The sequence below is a fragment of the Passer domesticus genome, chromosome 5 (assembly GCF_036417665.1).
Source record: "Passer domesticus isolate bPasDom1 chromosome 5, bPasDom1.hap1, whole genome shotgun sequence".
NCBI classification, from domain to species: domain Eukaryota; kingdom Metazoa; phylum Chordata; class Aves; order Passeriformes; family Passeridae; genus Passer; species Passer domesticus.
Window position 1 is genome coordinate 65,460,831 of NC_087478.1, and position 17,003 is coordinate 65,477,833.

Below are 17,003 nucleotides of genomic sequence, written 5' to 3' on the forward strand. Positions count from 1 at the left end.
TGGTGACTTTTGTTTCTCTGGGGAAAGGCCATGGTTCGTGTCCAGTGCCCGGTGGCCTGGAGTGGCCGGCTGCCTGCTGAAATTCCGCACGGATCAGGATACCTCCAGGCTGCAAGGTGCCCCCACAGGCAACTGTGGCTGGTTTGACAGTGCCAAGTGCCTCCTGCAAACTGACATCAGGAACCTGGCCTGCTAACTTTTGTTTCTCTGGGAAAAGGCCATCATTCTTGTCCGGGGCACGGTGGCCTGGAGTGGCCGGCTGCCTACTGAAATTCTGAACGGATCAGGATACCTCCCAGATGCAAGGTGCCCCCACAGGCAACTGTGGCTGGTTTGACAGTGCCAAGTGCCTCCTGCAAACTGACATCAGGAACCTGGCCTGGTGACTTTTGTTTCTCTGGGGAAAGGCCATCGTTCATATCCTGGACCCGTAGGCCCGGACTGGCTGGCTGCCTGCTGAAATTCCGCACGGATCAGGATACCGTCTAAATGAAAGGTGCCGCCCGAGGCAACTGTGGCTGGTTTGACAGTGCCAAGTGCCTACTGCAAACTGACATCAGGAACCTGTCCTGGTAACTTTGGTTTCTCTGGGAAAAGGTAATCGTACATGTCTAGGGCCTGGTGTCCCGGAGTGGCCGGCTGCCTGCTGAAATTCCTCATGGACCAGGATGCCTCTCCGACCGAAAGTACCACCACAGGCAACTGTGGCTGGTTTGACAGTGCCAAGAGCCTCCTGCAAACTGACATCAGGAACCTGGCCTGGTGACTTTTGTTTCTCTGGGGAAAGGCCATGGTTCGTGTCCAGTGCCCGGTGGCCTGGAGTGGCCAGCTGCCTGCTGAAATTCCGCACGGATCAGGATACCTCCAGGATGCAAGGTGCCCCCACAGGCAACTGTGGCTGGCTTGACAGTGCCAAGTGCCTCCTGCAAACTGACATCAGGAACCTGGCCTGGTGACTTTTGTTTCTCTGGGGAAAGGCCATTGTAGGTGTCCAGGGCCTGGAGGCCCGGAGTGGCCGGCTGCCTGCTGAAATTCCGCACGGATCAGGATACCTCCCAGACCGAAAGTACCACCACAGGCAACTGTGGCTGGTTTGACAGTGCCAAGTGCTTCCTGCAAACTGACATCAGGAACCAGGCCTGGTGACTTTTGTTTCTCTGGGGAAAGGCCATGGTTCGTGTCCAGTGCCCGGTGGCCTGGAGTGGCCGGCTGCCTGCTGAAATTCCGCACGGATCAGGATACTTCCCATATGAAAAATGCCCCCAGAGGCAACTGTGGGTGGTTTGACAGTGCCAAGTGCCTCCTGCAAAGTGACATCAGGAACCTGGCCTGGTGATTTTTGTTTCTCTTTGGAAAGGCCATTGTATGTGTCCAGGGCCTGGTGGCCCGTAGAGACAGGCCGCCTGCTGAAATTCCGAACGGATCAGGATACCTCCCAGACCGATAGTACCACCACAGGCAACTGTGGCTGGTTTGACAGTGCCAAGTGCCTCCTGCAAACTGACATCGGAACCTGGCCTGGTGACTTTTGTTTCTCTGGGGAAAGGCCATCGTTCATGTCCAGGGACCTGTGGCCCGGAGTGGCCGGCTGCCTGCTGAAATTCCGAACAGATCAGGATGCCGCCAAGATGCAAGGTGCCCCCACAGACACCTGTGGCTGGTTTGACAGTGCCAAGTGCTTCCTGCAAACTGACATCAGGAACCTGGCCTGGTGACTTGTGTTTTCCTTTGCAAAGGACATTGCACGTGCCCAGGGCCTGTGGCCCGGAGTGGCCGGCCGCCTGCTGAAATTCCGAACGGATCAGGATACCTCCCAGACCGATAGTACCACCACAGGCAACTGTGGCTGGTTTGACAGTGCCAAGTGCCTCCTGCAAACTGACATCGGAACCTGTCCTGGTGACTTTTGTTGCTCTGGGGAAAGGCCCTCGATCGTGTCCAGTGCCCGCTGGCCCGGTGTGGCCGGCTGCCTGCTGAAATTCCGCACGCTTGAGGATACCTCCCAGATGCAATGTGCCCCCAGAGGCAACTGTGGCTGGTTTGACAGTGCCAAGTGCCTCCTGCAAACTGACATCAGGAACCTGGCCTGCTTAGTTTTGTTTCTCTGGGGAAAGGCCATCATTCTTCTCATGGGCCCGGTAAACCGGAGTGGCCGGCTGCCTGCTGAAATTCCGAACGGATCAGGATACCTCCCAGATGCAAGGTGCCCCCACAGGCAACTGTGGCTGGTTTGACAGTGCCAAGTGCCTCCAGCAAACTGACATCAGGAACCTGGCCTGGTGACTTTTGTTTCTCTGGGGAAAGGCCATGGTTCGTGTCCAGTGCCCGGTGGCCTGGAGTGGCCGGCTGCCTGCTGAAATTCCGCACGGATCAGGATACCTCCAGGATGCAAGGTGCCCCCACAGGCAACTGTGGCTGGTTTGACAGTGCCAAGTGCCTCCTGCAAACTGACATCAGGAACCTGGCCTGCTAACTTTTGTTTCTCTGGGAAAAGGCCATCATTCTTGTCCGGGGCACGGTGGCCTGGAGTCGCCGGCTGCCTACTGAAATTCCGAACGGGTCAGGATACCTCCCAGATGCAAGGTGCCCCCACAGGCAACTGTGGCTGGTTTGACAGTGCCAATTGCCTCCTCCAAACTGACATCAGGAACCTGGCCTGGTGACTTTTGTTTCTCTGGGGAAAGGCCATCATTCTTACCCGGGGACCGGTGGCCCAGTGGCCCGGTGTTGCCGGCTGCCTGCTGAAATTCCGCACGGATCAGGATACCTCCCAGATGCAAGGTGCCCCACAGGCAACTGTGGCTGGTTTGACAGTGCCAAGTACCTCCTGCAAACTAACATCAGGAAGCTGCCCTGGTGACTTTTGTTTCTCTGGGGAAAGGCCATGGTTCGTGTCCAGTGCCCGGTGGCCTGGAGTGGCCGGCTGCCTGCTGAAATTCCGCACGGATCAGGATACCTCCCAGATGCAAGGTGCCCCCACAGGCAACTGTGGCTGGTTTGACAGTGCCAAGTGCCTCCTGCAAACTGACATCAGGAACCTGGCCTGGTGACTTTTGTTTCTCTGGGGAAAGGCCATCGTTCATATCCTGGACCCGTAGGCCCGGAGTGGCCGGCTGCCTGCTGAAATTCCGCACGGATCAGGATACCGTCTAAATGAAAGGTGCCGCCCGAGGCAACTGTGGCTGGTTTGACAGTGCCAAGTGCCTACTGCAAACTGACATCAGGAACCTGTCCTGGTAACTTTGGTTTCTCTGGGAAAAGGTCATCGTACATGTCTAGGGCCTGGTGGCCCGGAGTGGCCGGCTGCCTGCGGAAATTCCTCATGGACCAGGATGCCTCCCCGACCGAAAGTACCACCACAGGCAACTGTGGCTGGTTTGACAGTGCCAAGAGCCTCCTGCAAACTGACATCAGGAACCTGGCCTGGTGACTTTTGTTTCTCTGGGGAAAGGCCATGGTTCGTGTCCAGTGCCCGGTGGCCTGGAGTGGCCGGCTGCCTGCTGAAATTCCGCCCGGATCAGGATACCTCCAGGATGCGAGGTGCCCCCACAGGCAACTGTGGCTGGTTTGACAGTGCCAAGTGCCTCCTGCAAACTGACATCAGGAACCTGGCCTGGTGACTTTTGTTTCTCTGGGGAAAGGCCATTGTAGGTGTCCAGGGGCTGGAGGCCCGGAGTGGCCGGCTGCCTGCTGAAATTCCGCACGGATCAGGATACCTCCCAGACCGAAAGTACCACCACAGGGAACTGTGGCTGGTTTGACAGTGCCAAGTGCCTCCTGCAAACTGACATCGGAACCTGTCCTGGTGACTTTTGTTGCTCTGGGGAAAGGTCCTCGATCGTGTCCAGTGCCCGCTGGCCCGGAGTCCCGCCTGCCTGCTGAAATTCCTCACGGTTGAGGATACCTCCCAGACGCAATGTGCCCCCACAGGCAACTGTGGCTGGTGTGACAGTGCCAAGTGCCTCCTGCAAACAGACATCAGGAACCTGGTCTGGTGACTTTTGTTTCTCTGGGGAAAGGCCATCATTCTTGTACGAGGCCTGCAGGCCCGGATTGGCAGGCCACCAGCTGAAATTCCGAATGGATCAGGATACCGCCCAGATGCAAGGTGCTCCCACAGGCAACTGTGGCTGGTTTGACAGTGCCAAGGTCCTCCTGCAAACTGACATCAGGAACCTGGCCTGGTGAGTTTTGTTTCTCTGGGGAAAGGCCATTGTAGGTGTCCAGGGCCTGGAGGCCCGTAGTGGCCGGCTGCCTGCTGAAATTCCGCACGGATCAGGATGCCTCCCAGACCGAAAGTACCACCACAGGCAACTGTGGCTGGTTTGACAGTGCCAAGTACCTCCTGCAAACTGACATCAGGAACCAGGCCTGGTGACTTTTGTTTCTCTGGGGAAAGGCCATGGTTCATATCCAGTGCCCGGTGGCCTGGAGTGGCCGGCTGCCTGCAGAAATTGCGCACGGATCAGGATGCCTCCCAGACCGAAAGTACCACCACAGGCAACTGTGGCTGGTTTGACAGTGCCAAGTGCCTCCTGCAAACTGACATCAGGAACCTGGCCTGGTGACTTTTGTTTCTCTGGGGAAAGGCCATGGTTCGTGTCCAGTGCCCGGTGGCCTGGAGTGGCCGGCTGCCTGCTGAAATTCCGCACGGATCAGGATACTTCCCATATGAAAAATGCCCCCAGAGGCAACTGTGGCTGGTTTGACAGTGCCAAGTGCCTCCTGCAAACTGACATCAGGAACCTGGCCTGGTGACTTTTGTTTCTCTGGGAAAAGACCATCATTCTTGTCCCGGGCACGGTGACCCGGAGTGGCCGGCTGCCTGCAGAAATTCCGAATGGATCCGGATACGTCCCAGATGCAAGGTGCCCCCACAGGCAACTGTGGCTGGTTTGACAGTGCCAAGTGCCTCCTGCAAACTGACATCAGGAACCTGGCCTGGTGACTTTTGTTTCTCTGGGAAAAGGCCATGGTTCCTGTCCAGTGCCCGGTGGCCTGGAGTGGCCGGCTGCCTGCTGAAATTCCGCACGGATCAGGATTCTTCCCATATGAAAAATGCCCCCAGAGGCAACTGTGGCTGGTTTGACAGTGCCAAGTGCCTCCTGCAAACTGACATCAGGAACCTGGCCTGGTGACTTTTGTTTCTCTGGGAAAAGACCATCATTCTTGTCCCGGGCACGGTGACCCGGAGTGGCCGGCTGCCTGCAGAAATTCCGAATGGATCAGGATACGTCCCAGATGCAAGGTGCCCCCACAGGCAACTGTGGCTGGTTTGACAGTGCCAAGTGCCTCCTGCAAACTGACATCAGGAACCTGGCCTGGTGACTTTTGTTTCTCTGGGGAAAGGCCATCGTTCATATCCTGGACCCGTAGGCCCGGACTGGCTGGCTGCCTGCTGAAATTCCGCACGGATCAGGATACCGTCTAAATGAAAGGTGCCGCCCGAGGCAACTGTGGCTGGTTTGACAGTGCCAAGTGCCTACTGCAAACTGACATCAGGAACCTGTCCTGGTAACTTTGGTTTCTCTGGGAAAAGGTAATCGTACATGTCTAGGGCCTGGTGTCCCGGAGTGGCCGGCTGCCTGCTGAAATTCCTCATGGACCAGGATGCCTCTCCGACCGAAAGTACCACCACAGGCAACTGTGGCTGGTTTGACAGTGCCAAGAGCCTCCTGCAAACTGACATCAGGAACCTGGCCTGGTGACTTTTGTTTCTCTGGGGAAAGGCCATGGTTCGTGTCCAGTGCCCGGTGGCCTGGAGTGGCCAGCTGCCTGCTGAAATTCCGCACGGATCAGGATACCTCCAGGATGCAAGGTGCCCCCACAGGCAACTGTGGCTGGCTTGACAGTGCCAAGTGCCTCCTGCAAACTGACATCAGGAACCTGGCCTGGTGACTTTTGTTTCTCTGGGGAAAGGCCATTGTAGGTGTCCAGGGCCTGGAGGCCCGGAGTGGCCGGCTGCCTGCTGAAATTCCGCACGGATCAGGATACCTCCCAGACCGAAAGTACCACCACAGGCAACTGTGGCTGGTTTGACAGTGCCAAGTGCTTCCTGCAAACTGACATCAGGAACCAGGCCTGGTGACTTTTGTTTCTCTGGGGAAAGGCCATGGTTCGTGTCCAGTGCCCGGTGGCCTGGAGTGGCCGGCTGCCTGCTGAAATTCCGCACGGATCAGGATACTTCCCATATGAAAAATGCCCCCAGAGGCAACTGTGGGTGGTTTGACAGTGCCAAGTGCCTCCTGCAAACTGACATCAGGAACCTGGCCTGGTGACTTTTGTTTCTCTGGGGAAAGGCCATGGTTCGTATCCAGTGCCCGGTGGCCTGGAGTGGCCGGCTGCCTGCTGAAATTCCGAACGGATCAGGATACGTCCCAGATGCAAGGTGCCCCCACTAGCACCTGTGGCTGGTTTGACAGTGCCAAGTGCCTCCTGCAAACTGACATCAGGAACCTGTCCTGGTAACTTTGGTTTCTCTGGGAAAAGGTCATCGTACATGTCTAGGGCCTGGTGGCCCGGAGTGGCCGGCTGCCTGCTGAAATTCCTCATGGACCAGGATGCCTCTCCGACCGAAAGTACCACCACAGGCAACTGTGGCTGGTTTGACAGTGCCAAGAGCCTCCTGCAAACTGACATCAGGAACCTGGCCTGGTGACTTTTGTTTCTCTGGGGAAAGGCCATGGTTCGTGTCCAGTGCCCGGTGGCCTGGAGTGGCCGGCTGCCTGCTGAAATTCCGCACGGATCAGGATACCTCCAGGATGCAAGGTGCCCCCACAGGCAACTCTGGCTGGCTTGACAGTGCCAAGTGCCTCCTGCAAACTGACATCAGGAACCTGGCCTGGTGACTTTTGTTTCTCTGGGGAAAGGCCATTGTAGGTGTCCAGGGCCTGGAGGCCCGTAGTGGCCGGCTGCCTGCTGAAATTCCGCACGGATCAGGATGCCTCCCAGACCGAAAGTACCACCACAGGCAACTGTGGCTGGTTTGACAGTGCCAAGTACCTCCTGCAAACTGACATCAGGAACCAGGCCTGGTGACTTTTGTTTCTCTGGGGAAAGGCCATGGTTCATATCCAGTGCCCGGTGGCCTGGAGTGGCCGGCTGCCTGCAGAAATTCCGCACGGATCAGGATGCCTCCCAGACCGAAAGTACCACCACAGGCAACTGTGGCTGGTTTGACAGTGCCAAGTGCCTCCTGCAAACTGACATCAGGAACCTGGCCTGGTGACTTTTGTTTCTCTGGGGAAAGGCCATGGTTCGTGTCCAGTGCCCGGTGGCCTGGAGTGGCCGGCTGCCTGCTGAAATTCCGCACGGATCAGGATACTTCCCATATGAAAAATGCCCCCAGAGGCAACTGTGGCTGGTTTGACAGTGCCAAGTGCCTCCTGCAAACTGACATCAGGAACCTGGCCTGGTGACTTTTGTTTCTCTGGGAAAAGACCATCATTCTTGTCCCGGGCACGGTGACCCGGAGTGGCCGGCTGCCTGCAGAAATTCCGAATGGATCAGGATACGTCCCAGATGCAAGGTGCCCCCACAGGCAACTGTGGCTGGTTTGACAGTGCCAAGTGCCTCCTGCAAACTGACATCAGGAACCTGGCCTGGTGACTTTTGTTTCTCTGGGAAAAGGCCATGGTTCGTGTCCAGTGCCCGGTGGCCTGGAGTGGCCGGCTGCCTGCTGAAATTCCGCACGGATCAGGATTCTTCCCATATGAAAAATGCCCCCAGAGGCACCTGCAGCTGGTTTGACAGTGCCAAGTGCCTCCTCCAAACTGACATCAGGAACCTGGCCTGGTGACTTTTGTTTCTCACAGAAACGTCCATCGTTGGTGTCCAGGGTCCGGTGGCCAGGAGAGGACTGGTGCCTGCTGAAATTCCGAACATCCCAATATACCAGCCTGAAGCAAGGTGCCACCACCGGTAACTGTGGCTGGTTGGACAGTGCGAAGTTCCTTTTGAAAATGCACATCAGGGACCTGGCCTGGCGAGTTTTGTTTCTCTGGGAAACGGCCATAGTTCCTGGGCAGGTTCCGATGGACCGTAGCCGCAGGGTGCTTCTTAAAATTCCGAATATCTCAAGATACCTCCCAGAAGCAAGGCACCACCAGAGGCAAGTGTGGCTGGTTTGACAGTGCCAAGTGCCTCCTGCAAACAGACATCGGAAAGCTGGGCTGGTCACTTTGGTTTCTCTGGGGAAAGGCCACGATCCATGTCCAAGGCCCAGTGGCCCGGAGTGGCCGGCTGCCTGCTGAAATTCTGCACGGATCAGGATGCCTGCGAGACGGATGGTACCCCCAGAGGCACCTGTGGCTGGTTTGACAGTGCCAAGTGCCTCCTGCAAACTGACATCAGGAACCTGGCCTGGTGACTTTTGTTTCTCAGGGGAAAGGCCATCGTTCCTCTCTAGGGCCTTCCGGCCCGTATTGGCCGGCTGCCTGCTGAAATTCCGCACAGATCAGGATAGCTCCCAGATGAAAGGAGCCCCCACAGGCAACTGTGGCTGGTTTGACAGTGCCAAGTGCCTCCTGCAAAGTGACATCAGGAACCTGGCCTGGTGATTTTTGTTTCTCTTTGGAAAGGCCATTGTATGTGTCCAGGGCCTGGTGGCCCGTAGAGACAGGCCGCCTGCTGAAATTCCGAACGGATCAGGATACCTCCCAGACCGATAGTACCACCACAGGCAACTGTGGCTGGTTTGACAGTGCCAAGTGCCTCCTGCAAACTGACATCGGAACCTGGCCTGGTGACTTTTGTTTCTCTGGGGAAAGGCCATCGTTCATGTCCAGGGACCTGTGGCCCGGAGTGGCCGGCTGCCTGCTGAAATTCCGAACAGATCAGGATGCCGCCAAGATGCAAGGTGCCCCCACAGACACCTGTGGCTGGTTTGACAGTGCCAAGTGCTTCCTGCAAACTGACATCAGGAACCTGGCCTGGTGACTTGTGTTTTCCTTTGCAAAGGACATTGTACGTGCCCAGGGCCTGTGGCCCGGAGTGGCCGGCCGCCTGCTGAAATTCCGAACGGATCAGGATACCTCCCAGACCGATAGTACCACCACAGGCAACTGTGGCTGGTTTGACAGTGCCAAGTGCCTCCTGCAAACTGACATCGGAACCTGTCCTGGTGACTTTTGTTGCTCTGGGGAAAGGCCCTCGATCGTGTCCAGTGCCCGCTGGCCCGGTGTGGCCGGCTGCCTGCTGAAATTCCGCACGCTTGAGGATACCTCCCAGATGCAATGTGCCCCCAGAGGCAACTGTGGCTGGTTTGACAGTGCCAAGTGCCTCCTGCAAACTGACATCAGGAACCTGGCCTGGTGACTTTTGTTTCTCTGGGGAAAGGCCATCATTCTTCTCATGGGCCCGGTAAACCGGAGTGGCCGGCTGCCTGCTGAAATTCCGAACGGATCAGGATACCTCCCAGATGCAAGGTGCCCCCACAGGCAACTGTGGCTGGTTTGACAGTGCCAAGTGCCTCCAGCAAACTGACATCAGGAACCTGGCCTGGTGACTTTTGTTTCTCTGGGGAAAGGCCATGGTTCGTGTCCAGTGCCCGGTGGCCTGGAGTGGCCGGCTGCCTGCTGAAATTCCGCACGGATCAGGATACCTCCAGGATGCAAGGTGCCCCCACAGGCAACTGTGGCTGGTTTGACAGTGCCAAGTGCCTCCTGCAAACTGACATCAGGAACCTGGCCTGGTAACTTTTGTTTCTCTGGGAAAAGGCCATCATTCTTGTGCGGGGCACGGTGGCCTGGAGTCGCCGGCTGCCTACTGAAATTCCGAACGGGTCAGGATACCTCCCAGATGCAAGGTGCCCCCACAGGCAACTGTGGCTGGTTTGACAGTGCCAATTGCCTCCTCCAAACTGACATCAGGAACCTGGCCTGGTGACTTTTGTTTCTCTGGGGAAAGGCCATCATTCTTACCCGGGGACCGGTGGCCCAGTGGCCCGGTGTTGCCGGCTGCCTGCTGAAATTCCGCACGGATCAGGATACCTCCCAGATGCAAGTTGCCCCCAGAGGCAACTCTGGCTGGTTTGACAGTGCCAAGTACCTCCTGAAAACTAACATCAGGAAGCTGCCCTGGTGACTTTTGTTTCTCTGGGGAAAGGCCATGGTTCGTGTCCAGTGCCCGGTGGCCTGGAGTGGCCGGCTGCCTGCTGAAATTCCGCACGGATCAGGATACCTCCCAGATGCAAGGTGCCCCCACAGGCAACTGTGGCTGGTTTGACAGTGCCAAGTGCCTCCTGCAAACTGACATCAGGAACCTGGCCTGGTGACTTTTGTTTCTCTGGGGAAAGGCCATCGTTCATATCCTGGACCCGTAGGCCCGGAGTGGCCGGCTGCCTGCTGAAATTCCGCACGGATCAGGATACCGTCTAAATGAAAGGTGCCGCCCGAGGCAACTGTGGCTGGTTTGACAGTGCCAAGTGCCTACTGCAAACTGACATCAGGAACCTGTCCTGGTAACTTTGGTTTCTCTGGGAAAAGGTCATCGTACATGTCTAGGGCCTGGTGGCCCGGAGTGGCCGGCTGCCTGCGGAAATTCCTCATGGACCAGGATGCCTCCCCGACCGAAAGTACCACCACAGGCAACTCTGGCTGGTTTGACAGTGCCAAGAGCCTCCTGCAAACTGACATCAGGAACCTGGCCTGGTGACTTTTGTTTCTCTGGGGAAAGGCCATGGTTCGTGTCCAGTGCCCGGTGGACTGGAGTGGCCGGCTGCCTGCAGAAATTCCGCACGGATCAGGATGCCTCCCAGACCGAAAGTACCACCACAGGCAACTCTGGCTGGTTTGACAGTGCCAAGTGCCTCCTGCAAACTGACATCAGGAACCTGGCCTGGTGACTTTTGTTTCTCTGGGGAAAGGCCATGGTTCATATCCAGTGCCCGGTGGCCTGGAGTGGCCGGCTGCCTGCTGAAATTCCGCACGGATCAGGATACCTCCAGGATGCAAGGTGCCCCCACAGGCAACTGTGGCTGGTTTGACAGTGCCAAGTGCCTCCAGCAAACTGACATCAGGAACCTGGCCTGGTGACTTTTGTTTCTCTGGGGAAAGGCCATGGTTCGTGTCCAGTGCCCGGTGGCCTGGAGTGGCCGGCTGCCTGCTGAAATTCCGCACGGATCAGGATACCTCCAGGCTGCAAGGTGCCCCCACAGGCAACTGTGGCCTGTTTGACAGTGCCAAGTGCCTCCTGCAAACTGACATCAGGAACCTGGCCTGGTAACTTTTGTTTCTCTGGGAAAAGGCCATCATTTTTGTCCGGGGCACGGTGGCCTGGAGTCGCCGGCTGCCTACTGAAATTCCGCACGGATCAGGATACCTTCCAGATGCAAGGTGCCCCCACAGGCGACTGTGGCTGGTTTGACAGTGCCAAGTGCCTCCAGCAAACTGACATCAGGAAGCTACCCTGGTGACTTTTGTTTCTCTGGGGAAAGGCCATGGTTCGTATCCAGTGCCCGGTGGCCTGGAGTGGCCGGCTGCCTGCTGAAATTCCGAACGGATCAGGATACCTCCAGGACGCAAGGTGCCCCCACTAGCACCTGTGGCTAGTTTGACAGTGCCAAGTGCCTCCTCCAAACTGACATCAGGAACCTGGCCTGGTTAGTTTTGTTTCTCTGGGGAAAGGCCATCATTCTTGCCCGGGGACCGGTGGCCCAGTGGCCCGGTGTTGCCGGCTGCCTGATGAAATTCCGAATGGATCAGGATACCTCCCAGATGCAAGGTGCCCCCAGAGGCAACTCTGGCTGGTTTGACAGTGCCAAGTACCTCCTGCAAACTGACATCAGGAACCTGGCTTGGTGACTTTTGTTTCTCTGGGGAAAGGCCATGGTTCGTGTCCAGTGCCCGGTGGCCTGGAGTGGCCGGCTGCCTGCTGAAATTCCGCACAGATCAGGATACCTCCAGGATGCAAGGTGCCCCCACAGGCATCTGCAGCTGGTTTGACAGTGCCAAGTGCCTCCTGCAAACTGACATCAGGAACCTGGCCTGGTGACTTTTGTTTCTCTGGGGAAAGGCCATCGTTCATATCCTGGACCCGTAGGCCCGGACTGGCTGGCTGCCTGCTGAAATTCCGCACGGATCAGGATACCGTCTAAATGAAAGGTGCCGCCCGAGGCAACTGTGGCTGGTTTGACAGTGCCAAGTGCCTACTGCAAACTGACATCAGGAACCTGTCCTGGTAACTTTGGTTTCTCTGGGAAAAGGTCATCGTACATGTCTAGGGCCTGGTGGCCCGGAGTGGCCGGCTGCCTGCGGAAATTCCTCATGGACCAGGATGCCTCCCCGAACGAAAGTACCACCACAGGCAACTCTGGCTGGTTTGACAGTGCCAAGAGCCTCCTGCAAACTGACATCAGGAACCTGGCCTGGTGACTTTTGTTTCTCTGGGGAAAGGCCATGGTTCATATCCAGTGCCCGGTGGCCTGGAGTGGCCGGCTGCCTGCAGAAATTCCTCACGGATCAGGATGCCTCCCAGACCGAAAATACCACCACAGGCAACTGTGGCTGGTTTGACAGTGCCAAGTGCCTCCTGCAAACTGACATCAGGAACCTGGCCTGGTAACTTTTGTTTCTCTGGGAAAAGGCCATCATTCTTGTGCGGGGCACGGTGGCCTGGAGTCGCCGGCTGCCTACTGAAATTCCGAACGGGTCAGGATACCTCCCAGATGCAAGGTGCCCCCACAGGCAACTGTGGCTGGTTTGACAGTGCCAATTGCCTCCTCCAAACTGACATCAGGAACCTGGCCTGGTGACTTTTGTTTCTCTGGGGAAAGGCCATCATTCTTACCCGGGGACCGGTGGCCCAGTGGCCCGGTGTTGCCGGCTGCCTGCTGAAATTCCGCACGGATCAGGATACCTCCCAGATGCAAGTTGCCCCCAGAGGCAACTCTGGCTGGTTTGACAGTGCCAAGTACCTCCTGAAAACTAACATCAGGAAGCTGCCCTGGTGACTTTTGTTTCTCTGGGGAAAGGCCATGGTTCGTGTCCAGTGCCCGGTGGCCTGGAGTGGCCGGCTGCCTGCTGAAATTCCGCACGGATCAGGATACCTCCCAGATGCAAGGTGCCCCCACAGGCAACTGTGGCTGGTTTGACAGTGCCAAGTGCCTCCTGCAAACTGACATCAGGAACCTGGCCTGGTGACTTTTGTTTCTCTGGGGAAAGGCCATCGTTCATATCCTGGACCCGTAGGCCCGGAGTGGCCGGCTGCCTGCTGAAATTCCGCACGGATCAGGATACCGTCTAAATGAAAGGTGCCGCCCGAGGCAACTGTGGCTGGTTTGACAGTGCCAAGTGCCTACTGCAAACTGACATCAGGAACCTGTCCTGGTAACTTTGGTTTCTCTGGGAAAAGGTCATCGTACATGTCTAGGGCCTGGTGGCCCGGAGGCCCGGAGTGGCCGGCTGCCTGCGGAAATTCCTCATGGACCAGGATGCCTCCCCGACCGAAAGTACCACCACAGGCAACTCTGGCTGGTTTGACAGTGCCAAGAGCCTCCTGCAAACTGACATCAGGAACCTGGCCTGGTGACTTTTGTTTCTCTGGGGAAAGGCCATGGTTCGTGTCCAGTGCCCGGTGGCCTGGAGTGGCCGGCTGCCTGCAGAAATTCCGCACGGATCAGGATGCCTCCCAGACCGAAAGTACCACCACAGGCAACTGTGGGTGGTTTGACAGTGCCAAGTGCCTCCTGCAAACTGACATCAGGAACCTGGCCTGGTGACTTTTGTTTCTCTGGGGAAAGGCCATGGTTCATATCCAGTGCCCGGTGGCCTGGAGTGGCCGGCTGCCTGCAGAAATTCCGCACGGATCAGGATGCCTCCCAGACCGAAAGTACCACCACAGGCAACTGTGGCTGGTTTGACAGTGCCAAGTGCCTCCTGCAAACTGACATCAGGAACCTGGCCTGGTAACTTTTGTTTCCCTGGGTAAAGGGCATGGTTCGTGTCCAGTGCCCGGTGGCCTGGAGTGGCCGGCTGCCTGCTGAAATTCCGCACGGATCAGGATACCTCCCAGATGCAAGGTGCCCCCACTTGCAACTGTGGGTGGTTTGACAGTGCCATTGCCTCCTGCAAACTGACATCAGGAACCTGGCCTGGTGACTTTTGTTTCTCTGGGGAAAGGCCATGGTTCGTGTCCAGTGCCCGGTGGCCTGGAGTGGCCGGCTGCCTGCTGAAATTCCGCACGGATCAGGATACCTCCAGGCTGCAAGGTGCCCCCACAGGCATCTGCAGCTGGTTTGACAGTGCCAAGTGCCTCCAGCAAACTGACATCAGGAACCTGGCCTGGTAACTTTTGTTTCCCTGGGAAAAGGCCATCATTCTTCTCATGGGCCCGGTAAACCGGAGTGGCCGGCTGCCTGCTGAAATTCCGCACGGATCAGGATACCTCCAGGATGCAAGGTGCCCCCACAGGCAACTGTGGCTGGTTTGACAGTGCCAAGTGCCTCCAGCAAACTGACATCAGGAACCTGGCCTGGTGACTTTTGTTTCTCTGGGGAAAGGCCATGGTTCGTGTCCAGTGCCCGGTGGCCTGGAGTGGCCGGCTGCCTGCTGAAATTCCGCACGGATCAGGATACCTCCAGGCTGCAAGGTGCCCCCACAGGCAACTGTGGCCTGTTTGACAGTGCCAAGTGCCTCCTGCAAACTGACATCAGGAACCTGGCCTGGTAACTTTTGTTTCTCTGGGAAAAGGCCATCATTTTTGTCCGGGGCACGGTGGCCTGGAGTCGCCGGCTGCCTACTGAAATTCCGCACGGATCAGGATACCTTCCAGATGCAAGGTGCCCCCACAGGCGACTGTGGCTGGTTTGACAGTGCCAAGTGCCTCCAGCAAACTGACATCAGGAAGCTACCCTGGTGACTTTTGTTTCTCTGGGGAAAGGCCATGGTTCGTATCCAGTGCCCGGTGGCCTGGAGTGGCCGGCTGCCTGCTGAAATTCCGAACGGATCAGGATACCTCCAGGACGCAAGGTGCCCCCACTAGCACCTGTGGCTAGTTTGACAGTGCCAAGTGCCTCCTCCAAACTGACATCAGGAACCTGGCCTGGTTAGTTTTGTTTCTCTGGGGAAAGGCCATCATTCTTGCCCGGGGACCGGTGGCCCAGTGGCCCGGTGTTGCCGGCTGCCTGATGAAATTCCGAATGGATCAGGATACCTCCCAGATGCAAGGTGCCCCCAGAGGCAACTCTGGCTGGTTTGACAGTGCCAAGTACCTCCTGCAAACTGACATCAGGAACCTGGCTTGGTGACTTTTGTTTCTCTGGGGAAAGGCCATGGTTCGTGTCCAGTGCCCGGTGGCCTGGAGTGGCCGGCTGCCTGCTGAAATTCCGCACAGATCAGGATACCTCCAGGATGCAAGGTGCCCCCACAGGCATCTGCAGCTGGTTTGACAGTGCCAAGTGCCTCCTGCAAACTGACATCAGGAACCTGGCCTGGTGACTTTTGTTTCTCTGGGGAAAGGCCATCGTTCATATCCTGGACCCGTAGGCCCGGACTGGCTGGCTGCCTGCTGAAATTCCGCACGGATCAGGATACCGTCTAAATGAAAGGTGCCGCCCGAGGCAACTGTGGCTGGTTTGACAGTGCCAAGTGCCTACTGCAAACTGACATCAGGAACCTGTCCTGGTAACTTTGGTTTCTCTGGGAAAAGGTCATCGTACATGTCTAGGGCCTGGTGGCCCGGAGTGGCCGGCTGCCTGCGGAAATTCCTCATGGACCAGGATGCCTCCCCGACCGAAAGTACCACCACAGGCAACTCTGGCTGGTTTGACAGTGCCAAGAGCCTCCTGCAAACTGACATCAGGAACCTGGCCTGGTGACTTTTGTTTCTCTGGGGAAAGGCCATGGTTCATATCCAGTGCCCGGTGGCCTGGAGTGGCCGGCTGCCTGCAGAAATTCCTCACGGATCAGGATGCCTCCCAGACCGAAAGTACCACCACAGGCAACTGTGGCTGGTTTGACAGTGCCAAGTGCCTCCTGCAAACTGACATCAGGAACCTGGCCTGGTGACTTTTGTTTCTCTGGGGAAAGGCCATGGTTCGTGTCCAGTGCCCGGTGGCCTGGAGTGGCCGGCTTCCTTGTGAAATTCCGCACGGATCAGGATACTTCCCATATGAAAAATGCCCCCAGAGGCAACTGTGGCTGGTTTGACAGTGCCAAGTGCCTCCTGCAAACTGACATCAGGAACCTGGCCTGGTGACTTTTGTTTCTCTGGGAAAAGACCATCATTCTTGTCCGGGGCACGGTGACCCGGAGTGGCCGGCTGCCTGCTGAAATTCCGAACGGATCAGGATACCTCCAGGATGCAAGGTGCCCCCACTTGCACCTGTGGCTGGTTTGACAGTGCCAAGTGCCTCCTCCAAACTGACATCAGGAACCTGGCCTGGTGACTTTTGTTTCTCTGGGGAAAGGCCATCATTCTTGCCCGGGGACCGGTGGTCCAGTGGCCCGGTGCTGCCGGCTGCCTGCTGAAAATCCGAATGGATCAGGATACCTCCCAGATGCAAGGTGCCCCCAGCGGCAACTCTGGCTGGTTTGACAGTGCCAAGTACCTCCTGCAAACAGACATCAGGAACCTGGCCTGGTGACTTTTGTTTCTCTGGGGAAAGGCCATGGTTCGTGTCCAGTGCCCGGTGGCCTGGAGTGGCCGGCTGCCTGCAGAAATTCCGCACGGATCAGGATGCCTCCCAGACCGAAAGTACCACCACAGGCAACTGTGGCTGGTTTGACAGTGCCAAGTGCCTCCTGCAAACTGACATCAGGAACCTGGCCTGGTGACTTTTGTTTCTCTGGGGAAAGGCCATGGTTCATATCCAGTGCCCGGTGGCCTGGAGTGGCCGGCTGCCTGCAGAAATTCCGCACGGATCAGGATGCCTCCCAGACCGAAAGTACCACCACAGGCAACTGTGGCTGGTTTGACAGTGCCAAGTGCCTCCTGCAAACTGACATCAGGAACCTGGCCTGGTAACTTTTGTTTCCCTGGGAAAAGGCCATGGTTCGTGTCCAGTG